The 5,865-nt window shown below is 35.4% G+C and overlaps 1 pseudogene; it reads left to right on the forward strand.

Moving 5' to 3' along the window:
• Positions 1-2,705: 2,705 nt before the first annotated feature.
• Positions 2,706-3,479, forward strand: LOC121443422 (annotated as a pseudogene).
• Positions 3,480-5,865: the final 2,386 nt, after the last annotated feature.

A 5,865-nucleotide genomic window follows, 5' to 3' on the forward strand; every position in this document is an offset into this window, starting at 1 on the left:
TGTCCTGCCCAGTTCTGGCAATCATTAAGTCCCAAAGAAATCACACAGAGGTCTACATTAGTTATAAACTGATTGGCCCATTAGCTCAGTCTTCCTATTAACTCTTATAACTTATATTAGCCCATTATTCTTATCTGTGTTAGCCACATGGCTCATTACCTTTTTCAGCAAGGCAGTCACATCTTGCTTCTGCAGTGGCTGGGCCAGGAATGCAGAGGAATGGGCTTCCTGCTTTCCAGAATTCTCCTGTTCTCCTTGACCCACTTCTCCTTCCTCTCTGGTTACAGTCACCTTTCAAATCATGACATAGAGATTTAATATTAATTATGAATGTTAGGTATTATCTCATGCTTGTCTCATTAGCTCATATAACTTAAATTAACATTTTGCTCTTTATCTATGTTTTGCCTAAGAGTTTTATACCTGTCTTTCATTCTGTACATCTTACTTTTAGGACTTACTCTGTGTGTCTGACTGGCTTCTGACCCTGGGCATCTTCCTTGCTTTCTCCCTCATTCTCTCATTTCTTCATTCCTAGATTCCTCCTCCTACTAGCTCTATTTGCCTTTCAACCCAACCTATCTCTCCACTGCCTCGCTATTGGCCATTAAGTTTTTAATAAGACCAATCAGGCAGGCAAGGTAAAACAGTAACACCTTTTTACATAATTAAACAAATACAGCATAAAAAAAGCAACACATCTTTACATAATTAAGCTAATGCATCGTAAACAAAAGTAACACAACTTTACATAGTTAAATTAGTATTCTACATCATAAAGAAATGTAACACATCTTTACATATTGAAAGCAATATTCCAAGAAGTCAATGGATCATAAAATACAACATACATAAAATTGGAAGTGAAGTGTTAGGAGGAACATAAAGAATTAGAAAATGGGGATTATATGATCAAAATCTATAGCATATATGCATTAAATTCTGCAAGAGTAAATAAAAATATTATCTAAAAAGAGAGCAAGTGCCTTTTATCTACAAAAAGGAGAAAAATTTGAAATTTTACATGATACTACATACGAAAATAATCATAAAATATAAATAAATATAAATTTTAACTTTGGAAAGCTATTGACAAGATAACATAAAAACAATTTTAGGATGTTGTTCTGGCCAAGTTAACTGTCAATATTACCAAAGAAAAAAAACATGAACAAATGTCATTGATTTAAACTAGGAAGCTAAATAGTAAAGAGTAAAATAAAGAATATCTAAGAAGTTATCATTCGTTCTTAAATAAATCAGTTTAAAAATGATAAATGACAGAATTAAATAATAGGTTAAGGACCAAAATAGGTATTTAAACATAATGTGTACACATGAGATAGTCTCTAAAATCTGTTAGAAATACTATTGTTAAAACACATAATATAATCAATGCTGGTGAGAGTGTGGAAAAGGCAACTCTTCTTGCTGGAAATTTAAATGAAAATTTCCATTATGTAAAAGTATAGGTTGCTTCCTTAGAAAGTTAAAATATACCTAATATATGATACAATATTTTGAAAAAACTTTTAAACATTGTCTCAAAGAGATGCACTATTTTGTATTCATGCAGTGATGCTTATAATAGACAAGGTGTCATATTAACTTTCTTTCTATTGTAGTTTGAATCAGAATGGTCCTCATAGGCTCATATATTTGAATATTTGATCCCCAGTAGGAAGACTTTTAAAAGATTAGAGAGTGTAGCCTTGTTGGAAGAGATGTTTAATTTAAGGTGAGATTTTCCTTTTCAAATCCCATGCTATTCTGAGGGTCTTTGTCTTTCTCTTCCTTTTGCAATTGCATTTAAAGATGTGAGCTTTCAGCTGCTGCTTTAGCACTATGCCCACTTACTTCATGCCATACTCACAAAAGTGTTCATGACAGTCATGAACTTTAAACTTCTGAAACTGTAAGGTGCAAATAATCTCTTTTTTGATAAGTTGCCTTGGTCATAGTCTTGTCATAGTAATAGAGAACTGATTAAAACACCAACTAATTATCAAATGAACAGAATACATTTATGTTGATAACTCTGAAATAGAAAGGCATCCTGTTATTTGTGATTATCAAGGTTAACCCTAAGAATTTTTATGTAATAGATTACATGTGTACTAATGTGTTTGAATTAATGGAAATAAAAAAATGATCATTAAAAAAGAAAATGAGGAACAAATCAGAAGATGACTACAAAGTGTCAGTTGCAACACAGGAATAACTTCAGTAATTTATTGTACAGAAGATGAACTATGCTTAAGTAGTATTATACATTTTGAAATTGTTAAAATAATTAACTTAAAACTTTTTTATTAAAAATTAAGAAATGGATTGGTTAATTAGCCAGTTTTAAGATTTTCATCCTATAAAATGTAAACCTCCATATTTTATCTGATAAATATATAAAGTAGTTGTCAGTCAAAATATTTATACCAACAAGAATAATAAGAGAAGAGAAATATTCATTAAGATTAAACAAATAAATAATTCCCCAAATATTAAAAATGTACAGAAATGTAAAATATCAAATTCTAATGTGTATGTCACATGTCCAAAGGAAAAACAGTATTATAAACAGAAGATAAGTGAGACTCAATATGTGTTACTTTAAGCAAATTATGTTATTTTCCAAGAAAAACTATATATGAACTATCATATCAGAAGTCTGAGTAGCCATATAAGAGTTAACATTGGCTCGTACTGACCTGCAGCCAGTCTGTCCCAGTGCAATGGCGCCTTCCAGGAAGGTTCTTCGTTGGGGGCAACTGGAAGATGAATGGAAGGAAGAAGTGCCTGGGAGAACTCATTTGCACCCTAAACACGGCTAAGGTGCCGGCAGACACCGAGGTGGTTTGTGCAACCCCCACCGCCTACATCGACTTCGCCAGGCAGAAGCTAGATCCCAAGATTGCTGTGGCTGCGCAGAACTGCTACAAAGTGACCAATGGGGCCTTCACTGGGGAGATCAGCCCTGGCATGATCAAAGACTTAGGAGCCGCATGGGCAGTGCTGGGGCACTCAGAGAGAAGGCACGTCTTCTGGGAGTCCGATGAGCTGATTGGGCAGAAAGTAGCCCATGCCCTATCCGAGGGGCTCGGAGTGATCGCCTGCACTGGGAAGAAGTTGGATGAAAGGGAAGCCAGCATCACCGAGAAGGTTGTTTTCGAGAAAACCAAGGTCATCGCAGATAATGTGAAGGACTGGAGCAAAGGGTCCTGGCCTATGAACCTGTATGGGCCATTGGTACTGGCAAGACTGCAACACCTCAACAGGCCCAGGAAGTGCATGAGAAGCTTCGGGGTTGGCTGAAATGCAATGTCTCTGATGCGGTGGCTCAGAGCACCAGAATCATTTATGGAGGTTCAGTGACTGAAGCAACGTGCAAAGAGCTGGCAAGCCAGCCTGATGTGGACGGCTTCCTCGTGGGCGGGGCTTCCCTCAAGCCTGAATTTGTGGACATCATCAATGCCAAACAATAAGCACCGTCCATGCCCCCTGCCCTCTGCCAGACCAGGACTAGGTTGCCCAGAATCTTAGGAACAGCTCCCACCAGTCACATGCTTCTGATGTCATCTGCCCCATCTTGTGTCCTAATCCACGCTGGTACCTTCCTGAACCTTTTCCACTTTCCTGTAATGGTTGGGACCAGGCCAATCATCACCGGGAAGGAGTGGAACTGATTCTGTCCCTTCAGGTGAGGCAGGAAAGTGAAATCACCTTTCCTTCCCTTCTCGGTGTACACTGAAGTCGAGATCCTCTGGCCCTAAGAGGCCGGGCATGTTCCCCTCTCCCACAGTGCCGAAGCCCTAGTATCATGGTTGTGAACCATCTTACATGTAAGGGAAATAAACACCTGGCCCTAAAAAAAAAAAAAAAAGATTTAGCATTTTGTCACTTTAACTTTTGTCACTTTGATGTAAAACTAATCATTGGACAAGAATTTGGCTGCTTATTGCTATATTTTAATTAACTGGTTGCTTTTAAATTGTAAAGAACAAGGCAAAAGAAACCTATCTTAATGTATGCAAGCATGACTATATAATAAATTTGAATCATCTATTATATATATTTGTATTCTGGGAGTAAAGTTATAAGTTAATATCTTAAAATAAATCAAAAAATCATGTAGCAGAAACAAAATAATAATATAGGACTAATTGAAATATTAGGAATTTCTTCTGTATGTTCTTTACATTGTCTATAAACAATTTCCAACTTAATGAGGAAGCTTTTTAAAATTGAGTTAATGGGATTTCCAAATAGAGTACTAGAAGAAATAATATAAGACAGAAACTCCTTAGTGTAAAAATGTTTTCTCAACAGATGTGGTTTTGTTCAAAGGAATTTAAGATAGCTTCTATACTTAAACACTGAACTGACTAATTAGCTATTATAAAAATTTTTCTATTAATTTGATTTATAGTTTTTTCATATTTTGTCTCATTGGATAGCCTATTATATTTTGGCATGAACACTTAATGTACTGTTTTGCTAGAATATAAAAAATTCTCTTTTCATCAGTAGAAATAAAATGGACAGAGAAATCTAGTAATAATTGTGAATTTATAAATAGCATTTCTTTCTGTTTGAATTTTTGGACAGTGAGAAATTCTATACAAGTGTATTTTGCAGAGAGTTACAACTTACTGTTTAAGGTACCAAAAACCTTAATTATAACCTTTTTATAATGAATCAATAAAATTCATTATATAATTTCTGGTCATATTCAATATGTTTATAATTCAATTATGTTTATATAACATGATGAAAACAACTACAATATGATATTATATTGAGAAAATATATGATGTGTGTATAAATATGTATTGCTACAATTAAACCAAAACAATAATAAAAGAGTAGATTTCAATATGGTTTTATCATTATTACTGCCCAATAATTCCTCATGTGAAAACATGATTACATCATTTTGAGTCAGGTAACCTAGAGACACAGAAAGACAGTCATCACATGTTCTCACTCTTAAGTGGTTTTTAAATATAAAACAAAGAATACCAGCCCACAAATTACAATCCTAGAGAACTTAGACATGAATAAGGACCCTAAGAGAGACATACATAGATCTAATCCACATGGGAAGTAGAAAAAGACAAGATCTCCTGGATAAACTGAGAATATGGGGACTTTGGGGAAGGGTTAAAAGGGAGAGGGGAGAGGCAAGGAGGGAGCAGAGAACAGTGTAGAGCTCAATAAAAATAGAAAGGGAAAACATGATTACATACTGCTCTTGTATCTCATTTACTGCATTTATTTATAATACATACTGCAATTTTTATATTTATTTTATTGAAAGAAGATCCTTCTCTCATACTATACATTCTGAACAGTTTCTGCTCCCTCTATTCTTCCAAGCTCTATCTCACCTCCCTTGTCCTTCAGATCCACTCCCCCTCTATTTCCCCTCAGAAAAGAGGAGGCATCCAAGGAACAAAACCAAAACACAGCAAACAAAATAGAGTAAGACAAAGTAAAAGCCCTCATAACAAGAAAGGCTAGACAAGTCAACATGATAAGATGAAAGGAGTGCCAAGAAAGGACAAAAGAGTCAGAAACACCTCCATTGTTATGAATCTCATAGGAACATTAAGTTAAGAGCAGTAACATATATACAGAAAGCCTGATGTAAACTTATACAGGTCCTGTACTTCCTGCTTCATGCTCTGTGAACCCATAGCACCCTGCTTAGTTGCTTCAGTGGGTCATGTTCTTCTGCTATCTTCCATATTCTCTGATTCCTACAATCTTTTCTTCCTCCTCTTCTGTGTGGTTCCCTGTTGAAGACCAGCTTCGATAAAACTACTGTTGTGCTTTCCTGTCACTTTAAGGGACAAGCCACTCCCACTT

Source organism: Microtus oregoni, unplaced genomic scaffold (assembly GCF_018167655.1).
Source record: "Microtus oregoni isolate MIOR12 unplaced genomic scaffold, Mior012 000106F_ref0000393, whole genome shotgun sequence".
Classification (NCBI taxonomy): domain Eukaryota; kingdom Metazoa; phylum Chordata; class Mammalia; order Rodentia; family Cricetidae; genus Microtus; species Microtus oregoni.